General features: G+C 41.5%; 1 protein-coding gene across 3 annotated transcripts in view; it reads left to right on the top strand.

Annotated features, from left to right (window-relative positions):
• MKLN1 (muskelin 1) overlaps positions 1-27,757 on the top strand; it is a 387,994-nt gene that overhangs the window by 82,496 nt on the left and 277,741 nt on the right. The window lies entirely within an intron of this gene.

Raw genomic sequence — 27,757 nt, 5'->3', positions numbered from 1 at the left:
CAGATCCACTGTAGGTCATAACTCAAAGTCTAGCCATTTCCAGAGCACTGAAGTTTCTATAGACCCCTGCTCTACTAGACTTGAAGTCCAGGTCAATGTCAGAACTGCCCAGGCCTTATGGGATTCTTCAGATCAACTCTTTGAAACCAAATTTATACTTCCAGAACTGATCTAAAATTGGAGCTGTAAACAATGTCTAATGTAACAAGGATGGCACCCCCTGAATGAATTTCTAAGAGTGGAAGGCCATACTAATTCAATTCCCATCTCTTGGAATTCAGTTTAATTCCACAAAGCATTTATTAAGTGCCCACTTTGTGCAAAGAAGGTGTTTGGCAGAGGGTGCTGAACTGGAAGTCAGAAGACATGGTTCAAATCCTGCCCTTGTTACTTACCAGCTATGTGACCTTAGGTAAGTCCCTTAAACTGTGTGTCTTAGATGATTAGAAAGTAAGTCACAACTGATCCAACCATTCTGGAGAGCAATTTGGAATTATGCCCAAAGGGCTATAAAGCTGTGCATACCCTTTGACCCAGCAATACCACTTTTGGGTTTTTTTCCCAAAGAGATCATGGAAAGGGGAGAGGGACCCACATGTACAAAAATATTTATAGCTGCTCTTTACATGGTGTCAAGGAATTGGAAGTTGAGGGGATGCCCATCAATTGGGGAATGGCTGGACAAGTTGTGGTATATGAATGTAATGGAATACTATTGTGCTATAAGAAACGATGAGCAGGAGGAGTTCAGAGAAACCTGGAGGGTCTTGCGTGAACTGATGATGAGTGAGATGACCAGAACCAGAAGAACATTGTACACAGTATCATCAACATTGTGTGTTGATCTACTGTGATGGACTATATTCTTCTCACCAATGCAATGGTACAGAAGAGTTCCAAGGAACTCATGATGGAGGAGGATCTCCAAATCCAGGAAAAAAAAAAAAGAACTGTGGAGTATAGATGCTGAATGAATCATACTATTTCTTTTGTCTTTGGTGCTGTTGTTTTTCTATTTTGAGGTTTTTTGTCATTGCTCTGATTTTTCTCTTATAACATGACTAATGCAGAAATATGTTTAATGTTATTATGTGTGTGTGTGTGTGTGTATATATATATATATATATATATATATATATATATAACACCTTTATCAGATTACCTGCTGTCTTGGGGAGGGGGGAGGGAGGGAGAAAAATCTGAAATTGGAAAGCTTGTATAAACAAAAGTTGAGAACTATCTTTACATGTAACGGGAAAAAATAAAATACTTTATTACAAATTTTTAAAAAAGGAAAAAAAAGAAAGTCACAGATGGATAGAAATTAGTATTGGTGGAGAAAATTCTCTGGAAATTCCCTGCAATGATGAAATCATAGAGTCTTCTAATATTCATGTATATACAAGGCACTCTACTAGGAAGATACAAAGAAAAGCAAATAATAATATAAGTCACTGCTAAGGCAAGTAATTTCCTGAGAACCCTTTCAGGGAGATCTCCTGCCACCATTGCTCAGTATTTCCCCCAATGCCACCATGATAGTTGAATCTTTTAGAGGGATATTGGGCTATACATGGACCTGTAAATTGTCTTGGACAATTGTCTCAGACCAATTGATGGGATATGGGTGTTCATTCCGAAGGAGACAGAAGACCAAGCAGAACTTTCTTCTACCTAAATCAGAAGACAGTAAAAAGAATTTCCATTCTGAACCAACTCTAGTAAATTAAGTCTTCATTTGATGAAGTAGCAATAATGTGATATAATTCATACAGGAAGACATCGCTGCTAACTCTTTCCTTTTCCCCTCATCAATAAGAACATTGACTTTGTTTTTCTATTAGTGAGGATGAGTTTGCACTGAACAACCCACACCATCTAGTTCCTCTTGTGATCAGTGATGCAGTTTGAGATGGTTGCTGAAGGCCAAAAGTACAGTCTGTTACTCTGAGATAGTAAAAGATTATGAACTCTTTAACTTATAACTAGGAAACCTTATCCATATTGCTCAACATCTCAGGCTTCTTCTCTTTGTTTCTCCAAATGATTTTCATTTGGTAAAAATTTAAACTAATGGACATGAAGAAAGAATTAGTATTGCTGGCACCAACTTATCCCTTGTCCCTTGGTAGAGGCAGACTAAACATGGCCTGGGCTTTGTGAATCTGCAATTTGTCTTTGGTTGCTCTTCCTTCTGCCATCTATATTCCTATCCATTCCTGAGATCTTTTATAAACTTACTCCTAATATCCAGGTGTATGTACTATATCTCAACCCCATGGTGGTTGGCTTTTCTCAGGAAGTTGACACTTGGAAAATTAATCCTGGATATTTAGTCACTAGCTGCTGAATTTAGGCCATTACCCATAGCCAGTAAATATTTATATCTTAATGTGGTGCCATTGGATCCAAAAGTACCCAGAACAAAGACAACTCATATTCCATCAAAGAGTCATCTTCAATATTGTAACAGAAACCTTATCCACAGGTGACAGTAAAGACTTTTATACTTCATATAGCTCAGCATTAACGAGATTGCTGGACTGGGTGGGATTCAGCCTCCCAACTTTCACCTGCTATTGCATCTACTATATTCCTAAATCCAGTGGGGTTCCCATACTCCTGAGGTCTTTTGGCCTTGGTCTTAGCATGCCAATAAAACTATAAAGTTTTCTTCCAGAGAGAAAAATATCTAATGGAGATTATCAGAATAAAGACCAAAGGGTAATTTTTAGCTAAAGAAGTAAACATGCTAATCTAATATCAATTGAACCAACAAGCACATAATTCATGGACTATCAGGGGAATCCTTAGTTTAATAATATATACATTCCCAAGTAATGACTTGTTTATAAGCAAAATGTAATCCTGAACAATAATCCTAAATATATGTGGCACACAAGTATTCCTACAAGCAAAATGGTCTTAGACTATGTCACATTGGGCATTTCTAGATGGCATCAGAGAGAGACAGAGACAAAGAAAGAGAGAGACAGAGAGAGAGAGATGAGAGGGACATGGGGGAGGAAATAGCCACAAGGCCCCTGATCTCTCTGCTCCCTTCACAGTAGCAAAACATGAAAACAGCAGGGGGGAAGTAAAACTACAAACCTCTTGCTCCTGTCAGTGTTAAGGAAGAGAGCAACAGGAAGGAAGGGGTTTTTTTGTTTGTTTTGTTTTTAAAAAATTTTTTTTAAGTGAGGCAATTGGGGTTAAGTGACTTGCCCAGGGTCACACAGCTAGTAAGTGTTAAGTGTCTGAGGCCGGATTTGAACTCAGGTCCTCCTGAATCCAGGGCCGGTGCTCTATCCACTGTGCCACCTAGCTGCCCCTAACAGGAAGGAAGTTTAAGGGCCCAAACTCCCCAAATCCTGCCTCCTCTTGATGAAAGTAGATCTCATGCACAGTCATCTCAGTCATATGTTTCTTCTTAGCTTCTACCTCCTTAGAGGTAATGCCTTGACTCTTCGTGTTGAATACAGTGTCCAGCTGCCTTAGAAGCTTTGCTGCCAGAAAGTTTGGAAAGGAGGTCCATCTCCTTCCTCTAGGTTCCTAGAATTGAATGAAGTGGAATCTTCCCCATGAGTGTGATGGGAAACTGTGGCCCTTTGAAGAACAAAGGAAGAAGCTAGTTTGGGGAGAGGCAGGCTCTCTGGAGCGGTAATGGGACCTTTCCAATGGGAGCGTATTCATCCCCATTCAAATTGCCAGAAGTTATCATTTATTAAGTATGACATTGCAAGGAATAAGGCCCTAGCTGGGAACACTTCATTACACTCCCACTATTGATAGGTTAATGCTACTCATGAACATGCCTACTTCATTATCCAAAAAAGAGAAAGTGGGGATAGCCCAACATCGTCAACATTAGAATGAAGTACTCATTCTTCCCTCTTGTTATCTTAGGTAGCAGAGCAAATTATGCAGAAAGGTGGCATAGTGGCATGGATAGAGTCCTGGCCTCAGAACCAGGAAGAGTTGGGTTCAAATTCTACCTCTGACACAGAGTGGCCCTGAGACTGTGGGCAAGTCATTTAAACTTTCAGTGCCCCTGCAGTTGCAGAGAAGGTTCTAATCTCCCCTAGTAGGTAGAGTCTCTCATTGGAAATTCCCTACCCTGTTGAAATCACAAATCTGGACCGAGCACAGCAAACATGTGAACTTGGTTAATAGGGAGTTAACCTCTCCAATAGGGGAGCACCCCCTCTACAGCAGAGGACACTGAAGAAGCCCTTAAGGAACCAAAAAGGGAATCTCCAATGGGGAATCTCTCTCCATTAGACAGGCAGGATTTTTGACTCAACTCAAATGAGTCCCCATCTACTGTATATGACAAGCAGGCATAATTTACAGGTTCCCAAGTGAACCAAACCCTTTAAATGAGAAGAAATACCTCTCTGAATATCTACCTTAGATTTTCCCAGTCCTTCAGGATCTGGGATCTCCCTTACTAATCAGTTCAAGGCCATGATCACTGGATAGGGGTCCTTTTCCAAGTAGGGGATTTCCTATGATGTCATGAAAATGCTCGGCATATCCCAGAAATGGGAGTCCTGCCAGGAAAGACTGAAGTGGACAGGAGGCTTGGCCTTCGGGGAAAAGGGCTGGTGTCACTGAGGGCCGGAAACGTCTGTTACAGCTGGCTGCCTGCGAATGGCAGGCTTCTTTCATCAGCTGATTCCTTGCATTAATACACTTTTGACCCAGGAAAAGAATAAGGATATAAACAGAGGCTTCAATTATTGTCAGCAGTGGAAGTCTGGTCTTTGAGGCTATGGCCCAGACTATGATCCATTGGCCCAGGTGTCTTGGTCTCTCTCAGTTTGATGTAAGAAGTGCTGGAGGGGGCAGCTGGGTGGCACAGTGGATAGAGCACCAGCCCTAGATTCAGGAGGACCTGAGTTCAAATCTGGCCTCAGACACTTAACACTTACTAGCTGTGTGACCCTGGGCAAGTCACTTAACCCTCATTGCCTCACAAAAAAAGAAAAAAAAGAAGAAGTTCTGGAGCCTGGGCAGCATCTCTTGCTTCCACACCCAGCAGTTAAACACATATCTTGCTCTTTCCTTCTCCCTTCTCCCCTTGCCCTTTTTTTCCCCCATTCTTCTCTTGGTTCAGAGAAGATGGGGAGATGGTTCTCTATTCCCCCACCCCTCCACCTCAGCCATTGGAATCTGCCATCCAGCATGTGCTGGCTGCTGTCTCTGGCCTACCATGGTTTTATAATTGTCTCTGGTTAAAATTTAAATAGACGTGTTTCAGCCTGAGAGGGGAAAAAAATGTAAACAAGCCCTTTCTGCAGTATTTCAGAACTGCTGACTTCTAGTGCTTTCAATTTCTGCACTTGGGAGACTCATTCAGCTCCTAACAACCAGGGAATTGAGAAGTTCCACAGGCCTGTCTTTAAAGGAGCACTGAATCCATTAAGAGACTCTGTTATGTTTTTGCATCATTTAAATGATTGGGATCCAGCTTCTGTTGGGGGGCATCTTTCTGATGAGTCGAGGGAGACCTAGCTTGGATCACAGAATCATAAGCTTTCGGACTGGAAGGAACCTTTGTGATTCTGGTCAATGCAGTGACCAATTATGATTCAAGAGGATCCATGATGAATCATGCTACAGACCTCCTGACAGGGGAGTGAGAGGCTCAAGATGCAGAGAGAGAGAAACATGTGTTTTTGGACATGGCCAGTGTGGGAATTTGCTTTGCTTGACTATGTATATTTGTTACATGGGTTTTCTTTTTCTTTTTTTTCAGTGAGAGTGGGGAGAGGTTGGTTATGAATGGGGTCTCCTCCTCCTTCCCCAAATGAGTTAAAAAACAGAAGGAAGGCCAGACAAACAGGACAGCTTTGAAAACTGCCTATTGAATTTATTATATGCTTTAAAAGACAGACAAGCACTACCCAACAGATTATCAGTTTCATCTGTAACCCTCTTCTTCTGTTCCACAGCATATAGGGAAATGCTCATTTTATTTTGTGTTCCTTAATTCAGAATGAAACAACAACAGAGGAATCTCTGGGGTCATCCAGAACAGGAGTTCTGAACATTTTTCTATGTTATAGACCCCTATGGCAGTCTAGGGAAACCCATGAATCCCTTCCCAAATTAATGTTTTAAAATGCATAGAATAGGGAGCAGCTAGGTGGTGCAGTGGGTAAAAGCACTGGCCCTGGATTCAGGAGGACCTGAGTTCAAATCCAGCCTCATACACTTGACACTTACTAGCTGTGTGACCCTGGGCAAGTCACTTAACCCTCATTGCCCTGCAAAAACAAAACAAAACAAACAAAAACAGATTCATGGGGGCAGCTAGGTGGCGCAGTGGATAAAGCACCGGCCCTGGAGTCAGGAGGACCTGAGTTCAAATCCAGCCTTAGACATTTAACACTTTACTAGCTGTGTGACACTGGGCAGGTCACTTAATCCCAATTGCCTCACCAAAAAAATAAAAATAGTATAAAACAAACAAACAAACAAACAGATTCCTGGACCCCAAGTTAAGAGCCCCTATCTAGGAGGCAGCTAGGTGGAGCAGTAGATAAAGCACCAGCCCTGTATTCAGGAAGACCTGATTTAAAATCTGGCCTCAGACACTTGACACATACTAGCTGTGTGACCCTGGGCAAGTCACTTAACCCTCATTGCCCCGCAAAAAAAAAAAAAACAACAAAAAAACAAAAAAACCCCACCCTATCTAGTCCAAACCCTTATTTTATAGGGGAAGAAAGTAGCACCCAAAGGAAAGGAAATGACTTGTCCAAGGTTTCACAACCAGTTAGTGGCAGAACTGGAATTTGAACCCGTCTCCTCATGCTATTTCCACTGCCCCATTTTGTTTCATGCCTGTGCCATCCAGGCTTTCTGAATAATTTGTGGGAAGAACTGCCAGTTCTTTCCCTGCTGAGATTTTTATTTTCATTGTTGTTCCATCCTCATGAAAAATGGGTCTGTATTTCTACTGAAATAAAGGCAATAACTAAAACAACAATAACAACAAAACCTCCAAATCCTGGAGAAACGACTGATTCATATGTCAACCTCTTCTTTTCTCCCTTCCTTTTGGGTCAGAGTACGAATCTATTATGACTCAGTTGTTTCTCTGGAATTGGGGGAAGGGTGGTTCTCATTGTGGGGGTGGTAGCTGTTCTGTTATCTATGCATCTCACTGGAGATACAGACTTATTTTTCCCCCCTTAGAATTGGTCTTACATTTGCCAGCTCAGGGGACGGAGAGCTGGGTTTAGTTTTATATAATGCAAGCAAACCCCTCTACTTTCTCTGTGTTTACCCAGGGGGAGTCAGGCTTCTTTTTGGAGTCCCCATCAAGAAAATTGATCTCAAAAAAAAAAAAAGGAAAAAAAAAGAAAATTGATCTCGTGCATTTTGCTTTTTTGGTGTAATATATTGCTTTGTTTTCTGGGAGAAGGATGGACTCAGCAATAAACTGGGAGGTTTTTTGGAGACAAGGATGTGGTCAAGTTTTTCTACCTTTATGAAAGGTTGGCAGTACAGTACAGATAGATGGATTACTGAAAATAGCTTTTGATTCAAAGACTTCTTACCTCTGGTAAGGAGGGCAGGAGCATGAATCTTATTCTTCTAATTAAAAGATCAACAAAACTTTTCCATTGGTAATACAGTCAGGCATGATGAGAAAGTTTCTTCTTCTCACTGGCATGTAAAGATCGGTCTTCTACCAGTAAGCTTGGCTTTTCCCCAGATTCAATTTATCAGCTAGACAAAGGCACCCATACACCTCCAGGCCAAATAATTTTTTAAAATTGTTCTATTTGAATATCTATGCCATATTGATGATCCATACCATCAACAAAAACAAATTATTCAAATTGACAAATAAAATTTAAAAGTAATCTTACAGGGAGGGATATGGGGGAAATTTAGGCAATGTGAAAAAAAAAAGATGTCATTGAAAAATTATTTTAAAAAATAAAAGTAATCATATATAAAACCATAAAGTCCAAAGCCTTCACAAAGCTATGTTAACTTTAATAAAATAATAACACTGTTCTGATATACTATCAAGTAAAGTAATCCTAGTCTCTTCTTTCTGAGGCTACCCGGAATTGATCACTTATGTACACACACACATATCTTGTTTGTGAATAATTGTTGACATGTGGTCTCCTCTATTAGACTGTGCTCTCCTTGAGGATGACAACTGTATCCACAACACTTAGCACAGTACCTGGCATATGTTGTTGTTCTTGAATTGTTTCCATTTGGATGGTTTTCTCAACAAAGATACTAGGGTGGTTTGCATTTCCTTCTCCAACCCATTTTACAGATGAGGAAACTGAGGAAAGCAGGGTCACACAGCCAGTAAGTGTCAAAGGCCAGATTTGAACTTAGGAAGAAGAGTCTTCCTGACTCCAGGCTCAGGCCTGTATCCACTGTGCTGTCTAGCTGCCCCAGCACATAGGTGCTTGATAAATGCTACTGTTCTCTGATTTGTCAGAGAAGCAGAGGGACCACTGGCCTCTGGAGCCCCTTCTGGTTCTAGATTGATGACCCAGAGATCTGCAGCAGGGAGGGAGGGTGCTTTTGTGGAGCATGGACAAGAATCACACAGGATAAGAAGGAATATATAGATAGCTTGTACTAATGGGAAGGAATGCCCACTTGGATGAGATTGCAGATGCATTATTGAGCCTTCTATTTGCTTCCATGATCTTTTATAGTCTCTTTTTTTGCCCAGTGGATAGAGAGATGACCTTGGAACCAGGAAAACCTTCATTCAAATTCTGCCTTGGACACATATTATCTGTGTGACCCTGGGCAGTGCTAACCTGCATTAGAAGAGGGGTTTTTCTAATCCAGAAGTTTCCTATGTCAGTGAAACTATCCTGTTTTGTTTTGTTTTCTTCCGGCCAGAGAATATTCCCTTTTATTCTCTGGAGGTGAGGGAGCAGTTGCCCTAAGGGGAGCCCTGCCTGGGTTGGGAATGAATGGCAGCTCCATCCTCTACTCCTTACCTGGCGATAGGTCCCTGACTTACTTACCGTGAATGCTGGAGAAAGATGATTGACCAGAGAGGACCACTGGGATAGGATTAGGAGTGAAACATGGATTCTCAGCAACAGTCACATGAGCCCGGAGGAGCAGGAAATAACAGAAAAAGGAAGACAGGAACATCCCATTTCGTTGTCCCTCCTGAGACACATCTGGTAACTTTTAAATCTTAAAATACAAATTAAAATGTTAAAAAACAAAACAACTTAGTAGAATAATAGAATAATGTTTTTCATTAAAAGGGATAGCTTTAATATTATTTTAACTTGACATATTTTAGCATAATACCATAGTTTTAGGGTTTTTAAAGTTATAAACTCTGAGGAAAGGCCTGAGGTAAATCTAGTGTCCAGTGGCTCCAGAGGATTTTAATTCAACCCTTATTTATACCTTATTCAGCTGGGGCAAATCCTAGGGACAGGGAGGATCCTAGGGATGCCTTGGCAAGGTTGTGACCCAGCCAGTTCTAGATACCACTACCCTTATCTCTACTGTTCGCCCTCATAAGGGGGTGGAGAACCCACAGGGTGGTGAATGGGGTGCTTTACTCAGATTCTGAGGCACCTCAGTTCAAATCATACTTCAAACACTGGACAAGTGCCTCAGTTTCCCCATCTGTCAGATGAGGGAGTTGGATTTGATGGTCTTCAAGGTCCTTTCCAGCTCTAAATCTCTGATCCCATGCTCCCAAATACCTTCCTTTTTTGACTTGCTCCCAGCTCTACCAACCCCTATGAAGGTCAGTGTAGCTACTTTCTCCAAAAGGAAGAGAGCAGGGCAATTTACTGGAGCTCCTACCTCTCATTCCCAGCTCTCTAACCTTACCGTTGCCATCACTCTTGCCCTCACTATGGCTCTGGGCCAAGAAAACTCCTATTCAGAATAATCTAGAGTTTAAAAACCAACAACTATGAATTTTATTTTTTAAAAGTTATTTTTACATAGGAGGTGCTTAATAAATACTGACTGACATACATTTATCATTTGTCCCTCCCACTGGCTGCCCCTCATGCTTTGTTTTGGTTTTTTTGTTTGTTTTTTTTAACCAACAATCTAAGCTTTAAATTTTATTAATTTGTTTTACATGTATAACCTGTCCTTCCCACTGTACTCCCCCACCTTGCATCTGAAGTTTCTTTCTTTTTTATTTTTAAACCAAGAATCGGAACTTTAAAAATGTATTGACTTAGTTTACATGCCCATATCATCTGTCCTCACTACCCTCCACCCCCAATTTGGTGTTTCTTCTAAGATGCTCAATGATAACTGTGCTGCCACTGGGAGAGAATTGAAACTAAAGAGCTTGGTTGCTGTCCCAGGCCATGTCCTCGAGCGCGCATGCGTGTGTGTGTGTGTGTGTGTGTGTGTGTGTGTGTGTGTGTGTGTGTGTGTGTGTTTGCAGGTGCATTTAGGCAGGGGAGAGCATTTGCATCCACCTGCACCTTCTGAGAAGACAAAAAGGGAAATTCAAGAGCCTAAATGGGAAGTCAGAATCTGGAAGACAAGCTGAGGTGGTTCAGAGATGGGACTCGATCAAAATACCCTCTAACAAAAGAGTGAGAAAGAGAAAAGGAAGTTGAAATTTGAAGAGGAAGAAGGTCAGTGTCATACGGAAGAACCACAGATGCCACAAAATAAAAACACAACATGCAGTTCTTATGGGGATGGGGACGGCTGATCATGCTGCTGGATGCAGTATACTGCAGAATTCATGGCAACATTGGTTTGGACTGTTCATTTACAGATTATGTACAACATATAGAGTGCCAGATGTGGGAATCAGAAAGACCTGTTCCTGAGTCAGGACAATCAGTGGCTACAGGCCAATGACCTAACCTCTCAGTGGCCCAGGCCACTCTATGATTATAGGTTAGAAAAGTAGCCAATCTGTATTTCTGGAGAGAATTTCTGCCTTGAGTTTTCTACACTGATAAGATCACAGTTTCACCCTGCCCCCCCTTTCTTCTCTTGCCCATAATCTATAGCAACTTTTATCTTTTATTTCTGTGTGAAAGAAGTTTTCTACCTTAAAGGCCATGAGAACTTGGTTCTGGGATAATGATAAGAAGAGACCCCTTATAAAAAGTATCTCATTTAAGCCCTTCAACGACCCCTAGAAGTGAGTATCACAGGTGCCCATTTTACAGATTAGAAGACTAAGGCTGAAAAAAGTTAAGGGATTTGCCCACGTTTTACCCAGATAGTGCCACAGGCAGGATTTGAAATGCATCCATCCTGATTGTAAGCCCATTACTCTATACTATGCTTTAACTGAAGAACAGATAGCTTTGTGATCATGAGCAATATTAGGGGAGTTTAGTACATACTCCCTAATGAGGATGAAATGATTGAGAATGTCAGAACAAGACACTTAACTCCAGGGATGCTATTAAAATGGTTGTATCTCTAGCTGATGTGGAAATATTCATTCCATTTACCCATAGAAGTACAAGGGTGGTTTTCATTATGATTAGGTCCTTACAACTGCAGAAATGTGTAATTTATAGAGGGATTTTTTCTGTTTCAAAAATGGAAATATCATACCAGAACAGTTTGGTTATCTAAGGATTGGCTGAATTTCCTTTGAATATACTGTTTCTTAAGCTTCGACACAGACATATGAACTAGCCTTGCATCACTTCTCTCTTCTTTCCTTTCTTTCCTCTCTTTTTCTCCTTTGCAAAAACTTCTTTTCTAATAGGAAGCTTTGGCACCTTTGAGAGTTTTCCTCTTATTCACAGTTTTAGCATTCTAGGAACACCTGTGGAAGTCTGTCATGGGTCTTGAGAAAGGCAGCTCCTGACATGCAAGTGTTTCCATTCAAATGGAGAAGACAAGACACAGAATGTCTCTCTTCTTTGATCTCCCATAATCTACTACTTGGACTTCTTCTATGGGAGTCATTCCAGTTTACTTTATATTAAGGTTATTTATCTGTATGCCTTATTTCTTCCATTTGTTCCTTGAGGGCAGGACTCTGGTACATCTTGGTGACCCCAACAAACCTAGCAGAGTGTGTAGCACATAATATAGGAGCTAAATATACATCTGTCCAGTAGCTAAATGAACATAGAACAAAAACCTGCCCTATTAGGATTGTGGGGTAAAAAAAAAGTTTAGTGTCTCATAGCTGTCTCTTTCTGGGCTATTGTACTATATCCCCTCTTGTGGTTTCCATCACTTTCCTAGGATTTTGATGTCCATTTGAAATGATTAACTGCTCTGTTAGCTTCCCCAAAAACCAAATAGCACACGCTTTTTCTTTACTTCTCCTCCTTCTTCTTCTTCTTCTTCTTCTTCTTCTTCAGGGCAATAAGGGTTAAGTGACTTGCCCAGGGTCACACAGCTAGTTGTCAAGTGTCTGAGGTCGGATTTGAACCCAGGTCCTCCTGAATCCAGGGCCGATGCTTTATCCACTGCGCCACCTAGCTGCCCTGCACACATGTATTTTTCTTTTCCTTTCTTTCTTTCTTTCTTTCTTTCTTTCTTTCTTTCTTTCTTGCAGAGCAATGGGGGTTAAGTGACTTGCCCAGGGTCACACAGCTAGTTGTCAAGTGTCTGAGGCCAGATTTGAATTCAGGTCCTCCTGAATGCAGGGCCAATGCTTTATCCACTGCGCCATCTAGCTGCCCGCCATACATGTATTTTTGACAGTAAGTTAGTGGAGTTCTGTATGTGTGCTATTTAATGTTAACAGTATTTTTCAATTTTAATAAATTCTTGACACATTCTCAAAGGTAGACTCCCAAAGGAGGAAAAAGCAAGGGGATGTCAAATGGGAACAAAGTGAGGATATCACTTCCTTTTTTATATACAAAATAGGTATTGAATGAATATTTATTGGAAAGCACAACAGCATGAATGAGAAGCATGGCAAGATTGGCCTAAACAGCAAGCTGACATGTTCCAAAGGAAATTTGAGTTTTATGTGATGGTCTAAGCTATTTCCATGGTTTGATCCCAACTGGTACCCACTCAAGAGCCCGCTTAGGGAGGGTGTTGGTGGATACTGATAAAAGCCAATACTGGGGGCAGCTAGGTGGTGCAGTGGATAAAGTATTGGCCCTGGATTCAGGAGGACCTGAGTTCAAATCCGGCCTCAGACACGTGACACTTACTAGCTGTGTGACCCTGGGCAAGTCACTCATTCCCTTGCTCCTCCCCACCCCCCAAAAAAGCCAATACTGTATCAGAAGCTAAGCAACACTTGCCAAAGCTGGTTATAAACTCAATATATTTTGCCCAGAACTCTGTTTGCCCCTCTGTGCACCATACAAGTTCTGTTAATTCTTATCATCTCATTCAAATCTTTCTCAAACTTGCCCCTGTTGTTTGCTTTGGGATTCCCTATAGACTGTTGAATTTTTACCTATTTTAACCTGAGCTGCTGTTAACCCTAAGTTTTGTAGTGTTTTTCCCAAATTGGTAAATCAAGCAAATTGAATGACTGCAGGCCCTTTTTGGTATAATAGAAAAAGTGGTGGATTTGAAGTCAGAGAACCTGAGTTCAAATCTTGACTCTTCTGCAAACTACCTAAATGAGCAAGTCACTTCGTCTCTCTGGGTCTTGTTTTCCACATTTGTAAAATTACAAGGTTGGATTAGATGAACTCCAAATCTATGATATAATTCTCCCCTATGATGCCAATAGGAAGCTCTAGAGATGATAGTTATTCTTCAGGGATGTTGGAAAGAAGATTCACGCCTTAGGGAGAGATTGAAATAGATGGTCAGCAAGGTTCTTTCTAGCTCAGATTCTTTATTTTCTCATCTGGGTGTCCTTCACAGGCTCAAGAAGATACAGAAAGCACTGATTTTTCAAAAAAGGAATAAAGCTGATAAGAAAATTAGAAGAAAAAAACCTCCCACAGAACTATCTGAATATAACTTTTACTAGGCGTTCTGTAGCCCAATCATTCTCATTGTCTGAGCTGCTGTAATCAGCAGTTTCTGCTGCCTCCCAATGCTTCATTTTGTCTTTTCTCAGGCTTCTGAAAATGGAAGGCTTGCTGAGAATGATACAAGTTCCTCTCCCCTTCACATATTACTGTATTTCTTAATTTAATGCAAGTATTTACAAATGTAGGCCAATTTCTTCCAAATGTAAGCCAGGTCCCCCCCCCCCCAGTCAGGTGCTGCAGAAAATGAAGAATATATATATACTAATTTTATTTACATTATGTATTTATTTCTAATTTGATTTTCAGTTCCACACTCTCTCCCTCCTCCCTCCTCCAGTACCCACTGTGAAGGAAAGAAATAAGATACCCATTATACATTTACAGTCATGCAAAACATTTCTGCATTAGCCATATTCTGAGGGGGTTAGGGGGACAAGAAAAATAAAGGAAAAAAATATACTTCAGGCGGCACTCTAAGTCCATCAATTCTCAACGTGAAGGTGGATAGCTCTTTATATAATAAGTTCTTTGGAGTTACAGTGGTGAATTGTATTGATCAGAGTAACTAAGTCTTTCATAGTTGATTATCTTTACAATATTGCTGCTATTCAACATGACTAATGCAGAAATGTGTTTAATGTGATTGTACATATTGTAAAGAATTAATTGTTCTTTGAGGTTTTTATGCCTAGGCACGCACTGGCTTGGGGCTCCGCAAACCTCGCAGTGCTCCACCCACTGGTTGTAGCCATTGCCATGGCACTGGCACCTTATGTCATCACCACTTACTGATGCCTACATGGGCCTGGCAAAATTATAATGATTGGAAGCCTAGTGAGGGCAGTCATATGACTGTCAGAGCGGCCATCCCATTGGCTGGGGCTGTGGGGGGGTTATTCTGGGGTTGGGGGAGGAGAATTGGGCATTCTAGCTGGAGGCTGGAAAGCGACAGGAGTTCTGCTGCGCATTCTCAGCTGATTCTTGGGCGGTGATATTTTTTCAGGTTGTATAATTTCCCTTTCCCTGTTTTATTTCCTTTCCCTTGATCCTACTGATCCTGTTTGTGTTTTGTATTTTTTTTACGTTCGTTCTTGTTAAAATAAATACTGTTCTGTTTTGAGGGAGGCTGCCAGTCTCCTTCCTTGCCCCAATATTGCGGTGAGCCACTTAGGTAACACTCCCCAATTAAAAATTGGTCCCCACAATATATAACCTATATCAGATTGCTTGCTGTCTTGGGGAGGGGGGAGGGAGGAGAGGGAGGGAGAAAATTTTGAAACTAGAAATCTTATAAAAACAAATGTTGAAAACTATCTCTACATGTAACTAGAAAATAATAAAATATTTTTATGATAAAAACCCAGTATTGCTGCTACTGTGCAGATTATTCTCCTGGTTCTGCTCACTTTGCCTTGTATGAATTATATAGGTCTTCCCATGTCTTTCTGAAACCATCTCAGAAAACAGAGAAATCTAAGCAAGTGAGAAATGAGTTTTCTTACCTCTTGAGAAGTTGTCTTTTAAGGGTTCTATCAGCATATTGCAAGAGGGATGTCATTTGGAGGTGGATAGGCCAGTTAGCAATATATAAATGCCCTTATCTTAAATATATTGTTCATCATTCTGAAGTTATTTTCAATCTTCTAAAAGAAATTCTTTATGCACAAAGGGCAAGCAAACTGCCTATCCTTTGACCCAGCAATACCATTATTAGGTCTGTATCACAAAGAGATCATAAAAAAGGGAACAGGAACTACAAGTACAAAAATATTTATAGCAGCTCTTTTTGTGGTGGCAAAGAGTTAGAAATTGAGGGGATCAATCAGTTGGGGAATGGCTGAACAAGTTGTGGTTTATAAGTTTAATGGAATATTATTGTGCTATAAGAAATGATAAACAGGCAGATTTCAGAAAAACCTGGAAAGACTTACACGGACTGATGCTGAGTGATGTGAGCAGAACCAGGAGAACATTGTATACAGTAACATCAACAATGTGTGATGATTAACTGTGATAGACTTAGCTCTTCTCAGCAATGCAATGATCCAAGACAGTTCTAAAAGGTTCATGATGGAAAAAGCTTTCCACATCCAGAGAAAGAACTATGGAGTCTAAATGAAGATAAAAACATGCTATTTTTACTGTTTTGTTTTTTGAGAGTTTTGCCTTTTGTTCTGTTTCTTCTTTCACAACGTGACTAATGTAGAAATATGTTTAATATGATTGCACATGTATAACCTATATCAGATTGCTGTCTTGGGGAAGGCTAGGGGAGGGAAGGGAGAAAAGTGTGGACCTCAAATTTTCATAAAAGCAAATGTTGAAAATTATCTTTACATGTAATTGGAAAAAAATACTATTAACAAAAAAAAAAGAAGAAAAAGAAAAAAGAAATCCTGGGTTCAAAAAAGGGAGGTTCATACCTCTCTCAAAAATTTTTTTTGCTTTCCCTCCCTAGGACTTTATACTTTAAAAAAAAATCTATCTAACTATCTATCTGTTTATCTGTCTGTCTATCTATCTATCTATGATAAACATTTTTATTTATAGTTTTGAGTTCCAAGCTTTTTCCCTCCTTCCCCACCCCCTCGTGGTAACCAACTATGCAAAACATTACCATATTAGTTATATTGTATAAAAAAACAAATAAAAGAAAAAATGAAAGTGAAAACTAGCATGCTTCAGTCTATGTTCAAACAATATCAGTTTTTTCTTTGGAGGTAGATGGTATGCTTCATCATTAGTCTTTTGGGATTGTCTTGGATCATTGTATTTTTGAGAATAGTTAGGACTTTATACTTTTAATGACGCCCCATCTATGAACATTATTTAATCTGTATTTTAAGGTGGATGCTTTAAAAGTCAGAGAACTAGAACTAGTGCTGTGACTATTGGGAAATTGTTTAACCTCTCTGTGCTCCAGTCTCCTCATCTGTAAAATAACAGAGAATGAATTAAATCAGGTCTAAGGCTACTTCCAGCTGTAGCATTCAATGAGTCCATGAGTCTCTTAAGTCTCTTGTCTCTCCAGATGATTCCCATAAACAACCTCCTTCATCTGGGCATTCTGGGAAGCCTACTATCCGTGATGGGATAATAACACCAAGTATGTGGTATTCAAAGGAAGAAATGGGAATGAGGGTAAGATGGATAAGTGAAGATTTGTTTAATTTTTTTTAGTGGTAAATACCTCCTAATTTCTGGTCATGAGAATGGAAGGAGAATGTATCCATTTCCTCTGGCAATGCAGAGAATTTCATTCTGCCAATATACCTCTCTCCAATGTATCTTCCCATTCTTTTAAGGAGTGCTGCCATGTCAGATTGCACTGCCCTTGAACCAGACAACTTTCTCTGCTTGTCTTTATCTGTCTAAATAAAGCTAACCTACATTTGCTGTCTAATTCATTCTGATGCTTACTGATGCTATTTAAAGCATCCCTTAGGGCTTGGTGGAAAACAAGATGCATTACCACAAGTAGGGAATTTTCACATTTTTTGGTCATTAAGAAAAGCTTAAAGAATTGTCCAAGTTTCTTCTGCGAAGGGCAGAGGAGTTCTTAACATGTGTGAAGAAAGAAGCACGTTCCATCTTCCAACTCTGAGGTGCAACAATAGCTACATACCTGGAAAGTCTTTCAGGCAGTCTCTCTCTTCTCTCTTCTCCCTCTCCCTCCTTCTTTCTCACTCTCTCTCTCTCCCTCCTCTGGATTCCCTCCCTCTCTCTCTCTTTCTTTCTCCCTCCCTCCCTCCTCTGGGCTCCTGTTCAGTCTCACGTAGTCCAGCCTTCCCAGAGATTAATTGCTCTACAGAATGGATTTTCCTCTCTGCATTCAACTATTTGTTTAGCCCATTGTGGGTTTACTTTCCGTTCTCTGGGAACAAACAGTGTTGTTATTTCTTACCACTGAAATGAGTTCTCCAAAGGGTGGAGACTCAGAACAGATTTCAGAGGTAAGCCTAACATAATCCAACTGACTGCCTTATTCATGAAGCCTTCAATGTGGTGGCCAGTTGGGCAATCAGGCTTTGGGGGAGCTCTTGGGCTGTGCTCTGTTTTGTTTTCCAGTCTGACATTTTAAAGGAACCTAGCGCTATTACATTCCAGTGGAGGGAGTGAGACATTAATCAGGGAAAAGGAACAATGGAATGGAATGACAAAGTGAACCATTTGAAGACTAATATTTGCCTAGGTGCTCTTCAGCATTCTAGGTCTGGTGCTTTTCTTGTTCAGATCTCATTCAGACATTTATGTTTCTCTGTTGGCTTAGTGAGAAAGAGACCTGGAACAAAGGGATTTGGGGGGGGGGGGGACGGGGCAATGAGAATTAAGTGACTTGCCCAGGGTCACACAGCTAGTACATGTCAAGGGTCTGAGGTTGGATTTGAACTCAGGTTCTCCTGAATCCAGGTCCAGTGCTTTATCTACTGTACCACCTAGCTGCCCCTGAAGGGATTTTTTAAACCATTTAAATCTTGGCCCAATTATTGTCTTTCTGGACACAGATTTAGCACTAGCAGCCACAATTTTCAAGCAAGGACTCAGAATCCAATCCAAAGGGACCAAGGCAGAAGCTATGACTGGTAGATCTGTTCCTTCAAGGTATCCCCTGGTAGATTAACACATTGGCTTTAGACCATCATCCACAGGAAATTCAAGATAAAACTTAGGGCTCCAACAGGGTATTTGCCCAGAAAGTTTAAGACAACAGGCAATGATGTTGCCTAAAGATGCTAAATGATAGTGTTTCCTTCCTTCAAAGTGGCATAAGAGAGGCAGCTTAGTATAATGGGTGGGGAAAAAAGGCTTGACCTAGAGTCAGGAGACTGGTGTTGTCTTTGTATTTGCAGTGTCTAGAAGAGTGCCTTGTGCATAGTAGGTACTTAATAAATGTCTGTTCAATCAATCAACATTTATTAAGCATCTACTATATGCCAAACACTGTGCTAAGCACTGGGGGTACAAAAAGAAGCAAAAGACAGGCCCTTGCCTAAAGAAGCTCACAATCTATTAGGAGAGACCACATGTAAACAAATATCTACAAATAAGTTATATACAGAATAAATAAGAAAAAATCAACAGAAGGACGGCACTAGAATCAAGAGGAATTGGGAAACTGCTGACTTTTTTTTATTATGATGATTAGTTTTGCTAAACCTTTTCCTCTTCATATTTTTAACTATAAAAAATGGCTCTGGGGGAAGCTAGGTGGCACAGTGGGTAGAGCACTGGCCCTGGAGTCAGGAGGACCTGAGTTCAAATGTGACCTCAGACACTTGACACTTACTAGCTGTGTGACCCTGGGCAAGTCACTTGCCCTGCCCCCAAAAAACTTGGTTCTCAGTGGGGGGGGGAGGAAAAGGAAACCTTGAATAATATAGTCCACTATAGTCCAAAGGGCATGAAGAAAGGGACATATAAACAGATTACGTCTCTAAGATGAGAGATGCAGACCCACTCATGGGAGAAAGTAAAGGAGATTCACCTTAAACAGGGTTCCTGAAATGATGAGGTTCCTTTTCACTAGTGAGTCCTGCTTACATCCAATGAGTGGAAGGAGTGAATCGTGTTGTCTGTGTGGAGCATGGGGTTCAGTGATATACTTGCTATTTAGTCAAATAGGGGATAAAATGTAGCAGCTGGAATTCCTCCTCAGAAGTGAGTCCCTGGGAAGCTTCTCTAAGTGTGATATGCTCTGTAGTTGAATACCCACTCAAAACATAAGCTATCACCAATGTGTTTACTTTTACCAGCCACCCAGAGAACATATTAGTTCAAAGCGAAAGACGCTAAATCAAATAGCTTAGCAAATAAAGGGACACAAAGAGTCCCCTTATGCACCAAGGGGCTATATACTTTGTTACTGCACTATCAGTCAAGGAGAGAACACATGGAGAAAACATATGAGCACAGAATCTACATGGAGAGCTCATAGAAAGTTAACATAGACAGCCAGGTGTTTCGCAAGTCATCCAATTTTTCTGCTATCAGAGCAGTTCTTGGGGAACAGGAGTCTGTTAGCTGAGACATAGGGTTCAATGAGGGAGTTCCCGATATGTGGCAGAAAAGGTGGGTCCTAAATCTAATCCCAGTCCTGGTCAGCAATTCATGGGCTAAGGAAGGTGGAATTCCCTGATGCTGGGGCACAGGGTTAAAACCCACAGCTCTGAAGTTTATGTCCTGAATCACAGCCCCATGCTCATCAGGATGGTAGTACAACTGCTGTGGGTACATCATATACTAGGAGAACTACCCAGCACTAGCCCACACCTCGTTCACTGGGTACCAGTAGCATAGAGCTCTGGGCCTAGAGTCAGAAAGATGGAGGTTCCCATTCAGCCTCAAACACTTACTAGCTCTATGACCTCAAGCAAATCACTTAACCTTTTTTTGCCTGTTTTCTCATCTGTGAAATAGGGATAATTGTAGCACCTACCTCCTAGAATTGTTTGAGGACCAAATGAGAGAATTATTGTAAAGTGCTTAGCACAGTGCCTGGCTCATAGTCAGTACCATATAAATATCAGCTATTATTAATATTAGCAGAAGGAAGAGTCACTCAAGAGCAGAGCTATTGGCATTGTATTGGCACTTACCATAGCCAGAAGTGGGTAGGCATAGGTCAGTAAGGGTAAGAGAGTGATCCATAGGGAGAACAACACAGCAAGACTCTAAGTGATGGCTATAGGGAGGGACAGAGTTTTCCCTGGCATAATCCAAGAGTGGAGAATGCCCACATGGCCCTGGAAACAGAGATAGAGAAGCTCTTGACTAGGAGGAGACTGCAGGGGACATTTAAGGTTTTACTATGGGCGGGGGTCAAGTCTTAACAGGGATAACAGACTAGAATGGAAGGTCTCATTGTCTGGTTTCTGGGTTGGTTGAACCAGAAATTTCAAAGAGGGGCCTGAGGGTGGGGTCACTCTTTTGTACCTATTTTCCTAACCATAGGTCAGGTAGACATTGCATCTTCACTCTGCTGGCCACCAAGGAGGCTTACCACAGCCTCCCAGGTGAACATAGTGGAGTACAGGGTGTGCCCCACTAGCGGCAAAAACATATAGGCCACAGATTGAGTTAAAGGGGAAGTACATCTTTGGAGGTATACACAGCACGCTAGTATCAATGGATCACAAAAGTATGACATATATGACACAGGGGAATATAACTGAAGGGGAACACGGGACCAGAGTGTATTCGTGGCCAGGAAGCACAATTACTCATGTCCTCTAGCTGGATCCTCATGCTGCTCTCTGCTAGTTATCCCTAGTAGCTTCATGGTCACTGAACTGCTCTCTGCTACCATGTGCTGGGCATCGGCAAAGAAGATAGTCTCAGTTAGTCTCTTCAGGGCTAGTTGAGGCTTTCTGCTACCATCCGCTAGAATGTGGTGGCTACAAAGTTTCTCCCTGACAGATACAGTGTATAGCCTATGTCTACGAGCCTTCATGGGCAGCTAGGTGGTGTAGTGGATAGAGCGCTGGGCTTGGAATCAGGAAGTTCCATCTTACTAAACCTGTGACCCTGGACAAGTCACTCAACCTGTTTGCCTTAGTTTCCTCATCTGTAAAAATGAGCTGGAGATGGAAATGGCAAACCACTCCAGTATCTTTGCCAAGAAAATCCCAAATAGGGTCAGGAAGAGAAGACTGAACAACAACAACAAATGAGTCATCCCACCAGGCAGTCAACAAATTCCATCAGAATGCTCCAGGCATTAAAGCTATTCTTTTACCCGCTCCCCGCCCCCTCCCCCCAGTAGGCCAGGTCCTTTGTTACAGATAATTTAATGAACGAGATGACGATGATAATTAAAGTTTATATTTATATAGTGCTTTATGGTTTACAAAGTACTTTATATATATTATGTTTGAAAAAAATCCTTTTAACTTCTGCGATATCCCTATTTGTCAGTCCGAGTTCCTAAACCTTATTTCAGGAATTTCACTCTCCTTCCAGGTTGCCCTCACCCCGCAACAAGCTCCCTGATTGACATGCAAATGAAGCTAAGGCAAAAACAAAAGGCTAGGTAAACCTTGTGGGCACGCTGGCATCACCTCTGTTTCCAATTCCTTCTTTAACCACTTAATCTCTCACTTCCTTGTCTATAAAAATGAAGGCAGTTGAACTACATGGCCTCTAGGGTTCCTTCCAACTCAAAATCTAAGATCCTAGGATTCATGACTACATACACCAGCCCATGACATTTGTGCTTCATTTTGGCCAGCACAAACCTTGTCATTCTCTTTTCAGGAAGGAAATAAGTTTCTTAAAAAAAAAAAAAAACAGGGGCAGCTAGGTGGCGCAGTGGATAGAGCACCGGCCCTGGAGTCAGGAGGACCTGAGTTCAAATCCGGCCTCAGACACTTAACACTTACTAGCTGTGTGACCCTGGGCAAGTCACTTAACCCCAATTGCCTCACTAAAACAAAAAAACAAACAAAAAAAAGAGTATGCAACACAGAGAAAGAACTGATGGTATCTGAATACATATGGAAGTATATATTTAAAAAAGAGTATGCAACATAGATTTGAGTGCCTTTGGAAAACTTTGAAGCATAGAGGTACAAGAACTGGACTGCCAACATTGGAGATGTAAAACCGAATGAAGGCAAAGAGGTATAGAACCTTTGAGATTCTTTAGTTGCTTTGTGATGGAGGGCAATCAATCCTGGCCCATGGGCGCTTTTTGCACTTTTAGGTGAAATGTAGAGCAGAACATTCAAACTGAGCTTGTGCCACATTGGGACAATTCCAGTGAGCAAAAGGGGGGAAAGAGATTTTTCTCATAACAAATCATGTCCTTGGTCCCACCGTCTTTCTCCTTACTCATGATCTTACTAGCTTCTCTTCTGCTACCACCCCTCTTCCCACACTTACAAACATTTGCTAGAGGGCCAGGCATCAACATGCATGCCATTGGTCACAAAGACCCTGAGGCAAGAAACTTTGGATGGGTCAGCCAGACCCCAGTGTTATAAAAACAACTCAAAGCACGTGCCCCAAGGATGTCAAGTTGGTAATATCATTTTAGCACTTGTCCCAGATGTTATGTGTCAGATACCCAGACAAAACCAACAGGGGCTGACTGGCAAGTAAGGTAATGACAGGGTCTGAGAGGAAACCCTTCCTAAAGATTGGAACTGGGATAAAGTTGAAATACAAGAGAGGAATAAACTGTGAGCCATGGGTATGCCCTGGGTGGTCATAGTTTCTCAGGAATGCTAAAGCTGGAGTTGGAAGGTGGGGAGGGCGTAGATATTCAAGCTAGGGGAGTCTTCATGAAATTAAGAGGCTCACACTTTTGGGGTATTGGTGAAGTGACATTTTCTGAGATAGTCTTTTTCCCTGGAACCCTGAGGGGAGAGAAGTTATAGCTGCTCTCTAGGGACTGGGCTTGCTGGTATGAGTTTGAGTTGACACAATCATCCCAGGGCATATACTAAATGTATACTTTGCTTCTCCCATTTGAATGTAAGCTTCTTGAATGAAGACATTGATTCATTTTTGTCATCATATCTCCAGAACTTAGTGCAGGGCATGGGACATATTTGTTACTTAATATTGATGGACTGATTGCTGGGTCATATTCCATACCTCTCTCTTGTGCTGGTGTATAGGCATAGTCAGGGGCTGGTGAATGAGGCCATAGGATTGGGCCTCTAGTGGTTACCAAGTGCTTGCTGTGTTTTTAGACTTTTTCTGCATAGTATCTCAGTATCCCACCCCCACCCCCTCCCAAAATGATGATTATCACTGGCCAAGTTTTTATAATAATAAAAAGAATCCAAACATGCTAGATTATTTGTGACATGCTTTCATGTCTTAAAAAAAAAAAAAAAGGGTTCATCAAAGCCCCCTATGTGCTAAGTGCTGAGGACATACAAAGAGGCAAATGAGACAGTCCCTGCTCTCTAGGAGTTTACAATGTAATGGGGAGAAAGAGAGTCCCAGAGGCCTCATTTTCCTGATGGCTATGTTGTTTGTAAAACAAGAGGTGGCAGCTTCTTTACTTCTCCTTCCCAAGGATGAGATGACAACAATACAGGTGGGTGGGTATTCTGAGATCCTGGGAGGTCCTTGGCCCTGAAGGGAATTCAACATTTCTCCAAGCACAGGAGGTTACAGATTCCTTCCTCTCATTTTCTGGCCTCCAACGCAGTTTTCTCCCTGTGTTTTTCTTGCGGATCTCCCCCCCTCCTTCCAACCCCAGGGCCGTAGGCTGTGCTCTAAGTAACATGGTGTCCCTGGCCTCCCAGCTCGGTTTGAACATTTCCCTCAGCAATGCTCCTTTGAGTAATTTCCTCCGCCACCCCCGCCCCCTTTCCATGCTAATCTTTGTCTGATTCAGTCAATGAGTCATCCCGTTCATTAGCTGAACTCTGAATGTCTCTTTATCCGCTGGATCTCTTTCAACCTCTTCTCTATTAACTGGTTTCCTGGCAGCCTGAAGCTCCTCCTCTCTGCCTCCCTCCCTCCCCTCTCTCCATCCACCCCCACTCCCACCCCCACCTCCACCCCATCCCAGCCCCCCCATCTTCCCTACACACATCTGCTGGGCTACTCTTTCCCACCCATCCCCTAGACAACCTTGAGGACAGAGACTTGACCTCCCTTAGGAGGGGCTCCTAAGGGAATAGGCTGACGAGCAATGAGATTTTTTTTTCTTCTTTTTAATCTCACACAAGCCTTCCTGAACAGCCACTGTCAGAGTTGGCGTGTTTTTGTCAACAGAGGCTCACAGAGGAACTGGAAGCTCAGGGTACTTTCCTTCTAGAGCTAGTGTTCTCTCGCTTTCCTCTTCTCCCCTCTCCCTCTATGGGTAGCTACACTCCCTCGTGTGCACCTCCTGCCCCCCCCAGCCCCCCACAAAAGGCAGAAGCAGATTTTCCCATGCTGCCTATGTTCCTAAACTCCCTCCCTTTCTTCCAGACTTGTTCTTCTAAGTCTGCTGATGTCTGCCCCCACTCCCACCCCAAGTAGGAGCAGCACACAGCACTGAGAGCCAGGACTCCTGGGTTCTCTTATCGACACTGGGCGCCCCCCTCCCCCCTCCATCTTAGGTAAGTAACTTCCTCTCGGTGGCTTTTCTTTTCTTTTGTGAAATTTGGATGAAGAGAGAAGGATCAATGCCCCTTTGATGCCTTGCAGTTGTAGTGTTAGTATAAATGAGAGAAAACAGTCATGTCAAAACCAAGTGTTACTATTAATTTATTATCCTTGTTCTTCCTCTTCTTGCACCCTCCCCCCCCCCCAACACACACACACAGAGGTTCGGTACTTTAGTCAACTGGACAGTGACTAGTATTTAGGAATCAGAGAATGTAGCATTGGAAGCAGAGCCAACTCAAGTCATTTATTTGTAGGCCTTAGGCAAAATTTGACAGTTGTGCCCCCTGTGTATTAGTTTTCACCAAAGCTTTGAGCTTTCACCATAATATATGCGACTCACTACAAGATACATACCCAAAGGGACTGGAAGTTTTAGGCATTTAAAACATGTTCATTTATAACAATATTTGTAGCTCAATTGGTTTGAATCTTTCTTCCAACTAGACTTGTGATTTCTCCAGTGTAGGAAGATCCCCATTAGTAAACCCCCTCTGTCAATAAAGATTCACAACCGTTCTGCAGTTTATGGTGTGATTTATAATCTTAAAGAGTTGCCTGGGGTACCAATGGGCAAAGTCACATGCCCAGGATCATATACAGTCTATAATATGAGTCAGAGACAGTTCCTGAAGGCAGGCCATCCTGACTTTCAGGCTGGATCTTTATTCACTTTCCCAAGCTATCTTTCACAACCCTTCCCTCCTCCCCCCAACCAAATGACACTGATAATTTCTGAAATTAACTCCTGTATGGGTTATTCAGTTCCACACCTTAGCAAAATAAGTCTATCATTAAGCTGAGAAACATGGACTGTTTATGCTGAAACAACATAAAGTAATAGAAAGCCACATTTATAATGGGTGCTGCCCTTTCTGGAGAAGTAAGGGCAGGGGAAGGGTTAGTAAATTTCTCTGAAGGCAGCCTCCACATCCCTAATAAGATCCCAATACTTTGCTACATCCAGCTGGCCTTTTTTCTTTGCTCCTCTCACCTTAAAATTGCTTTAAAGCTGACTTGACAACAAAAACCCTGGCTGGTCCCATTGCTCCTTCTTCCTCCTCATGGGGTCCTCCTTTCCAGAAGTCTTGTCTCTCTAGCAGTCAGTGCCAGATCCAAGACCACGTAGCATCCTGGGAAAGTGAGGCCCTGCTCTCTTCCAATCAGCAAACATGCCTTGAGCCCAAGGTCTCATAAAAAATGTAGACTTCACCCACAATCACCATGTTTTATACCCATTCTCCATGCATTCCCCTGCCTCTGTGCAAAGGGATAGGAAAGATGGGAAAAGAAAGATAAAACTGTTTTGTATCCTGCTTGCTAAATGCTAAAATAATCCCCTTTTATGCCAAAAATACCTTACCTCCCCTAGTCCTTTCTCTGCTGGGGAGGCAGTGTATTGTTGCAAAAAAGGCACTAGACTGGGAATGAGGATAGGGAGTCAAATCTCAATTCTATTTAATATGAGGATGAGCTCCAGCAAGTCACTTCATTTCATTTCAGTTTCTTCATTTGCAAAATGAGGTTAGATGAGTTCAGAGGTATCAAACTCATAGCCTAGAAGCCTCAAGGACCTACCTACATGTCTTTGGAACCCGATTAAAATGTAATTGGGAAATATTTAACAAAATAAATAAAAGTGCAACATAACATAGATAAGAATTATTTGGTTTTTTAAGTCAATAAGCCTCTAGGGACCTGTTTCTATTTAAGTTTGATACCACTGGACTGGACAATCTCTAAAATTCCTTCTAGTTCTATCTCCTATGGAAATTTTCTTGTCCATTTTCCCACCTATTTCAGAAATCAATTCTGTCTCTAAGGACTTGAGGAAATTTGGTACTGTATAAGAAATAGAATGGTTAGTCAATAGAATAGATTAGGTATACAATATATAGATGCAAATGAGCACAGTAACTCAGAGTTTGATGAATGCAAATTTCACAGCTACTGGGCAAGAACTCACTATCTGAAACAAAAAACAAAAAAACACCCCACCTTCTGGGAAAACTGGAAAGCAATCTGGCAGAAACTAGGCATAGACCAACATCTCACAACATGTACCAAGATAAGCTCAAAATGGGTACATGATTTAGACAAAGGGTGATATAAAAACTTAGAAGAGTATGGAAAAAATTACTTGTCAGAGCTATGGATAAGGAAAGAGTTCATGATCAAATAAGAGATAGAGAGGATTTTGAGAGGTAAAATGGATAATTTTGATTATATTAAATTAAAAAGGTTTTACACAAACAAAACCAATGAGGTAAAAGTTAGAAGGAAAGCAGTAAACTGGGAAATAAATTTTATAGCAATTTCTCTGAAAAATGTCATAATTCTCAAAAATACAGAGAACTGAATCAAATATGTAAAAATTAAGAGCTGTGGGGCAGCTAGGTGGCACAGTAGATAGAGCACTGGCCCTGGAGTCAGGAGGACCTGAGTTCAAATTTGGCCTCAGACCTTTGACACTTACTAGCTGTGTGATCCTGGGCAAGTCACTTAACCCCAATTGTCTCACCAAAAAAAAATAAAACTAAAAAAAATTTGGGGCAGCTAGGTGGCACAATGGATATAGCACCGGTCTTGGATTCAGGAGGAACTGAGTTCAAATCTGGCCTCAGACACTTGACACGTACTAGCTTGTGACTCTGAGCAAGTCACTTAACCCTCATTGCCCTGAAAAAAAAAAATTAAGAGCTATTCCC

Source organism: Dromiciops gliroides, chromosome 5 (assembly GCF_019393635.1).
Source record: "Dromiciops gliroides isolate mDroGli1 chromosome 5, mDroGli1.pri, whole genome shotgun sequence".
NCBI lineage: Eukaryota > Metazoa > Chordata > Mammalia > Microbiotheria > Microbiotheriidae > Dromiciops > Dromiciops gliroides.
The sequence above is the reverse complement of the archived record's forward strand: the minus strand, read 5'-3'. Positions and strand labels throughout refer to the sequence as shown.